The 820-nt window shown below is 47.9% G+C and overlaps 1 non-coding gene across 1 annotated transcript; it reads right to left on the minus strand.

Annotated features, from left to right (window-relative positions):
* Positions 1–528: 528 nt before the first annotated feature.
* TRNAL-AAG (transfer RNA leucine (anticodon AAG)) lies at positions 529–611 on the minus strand. Its single transcript has one exon. It is a non-coding gene; the product is annotated as a tRNA-Leu (tRNA).
* Between the last annotated feature and the right edge of the window lie 209 nt (positions 612–820).

An 820-nucleotide genomic window follows, 5' to 3' on the forward strand; every position in this document is an offset into this window, starting at 1 on the left:
TAAACCTCCCTTAGTGCAGCTTTGAACCATGAAGCATTGTCACGTGACCTATCACTGGATACCAGGGAGAAGAGATCAGCACCTCCCTCTCCATTTCCCCTCCTCAGGAAGCTGTTGAGGAGCAACAAGGCCGCCCCTCAGCCTCCTTTGCTCCAAACTGGTAAAACCAAAAGTTCTTAGCTGCTTACCATAGGACATTCCTTCCAGCCCTTTCACCAGCTTTGTTGCCCTCCTCTGGAAGTACTCAAGGACCTTCGCACCCTCCCTACACTGAGGTGCTCAGAACTGCACATTGTACTCCAATGCTACAGCAGGATAATCACTTCTTTTGCGCAGCTGGTTATGCTGTGTTTGACGCACCCCAGGAAGCAGCTTGTCTTCAGTGGCTGCCAGGGGCACACTGCTGACTCACATTGAGCCCACTGTTGACCAGCACCCCCAGATCATTTTCTGCAGGGCTGCTCTCCATCCACTCCTCTACCAATCATATAATTTCACTTAGTACTACTCCATCCTAGAAAACATTCCTGGCAGTGGTGGGATTTGAACCCACGCCCCTCAAAGAGACTGGAACCTTAATCCAGCACCTTAGACCACTCAGCCACACCACCCTGATAATAAGTCTCACTCTGTCTCCAGCAACTGTATCTCCCAATCAAAATTTAAATTTTCACAGGATGTTTTAAAACAAATAAGCCCCACCTATGACTTAAATATGGTAGGAAAAGGACAAATAATGGCTCATTCTACAGGTAGAGACAGACACTCCTTCCAGTGCACCACATATTTCTGGTCTCCCCATTAACTATCAGGGAATATC

The sequence above is a fragment of the Larus michahellis genome, chromosome 1, assembly GCF_964199755.1.
Source record: "Larus michahellis chromosome 1, bLarMic1.1, whole genome shotgun sequence".
Classification (NCBI taxonomy): Eukaryota; Metazoa; Chordata; class Aves; order Charadriiformes; family Laridae; genus Larus; species Larus michahellis.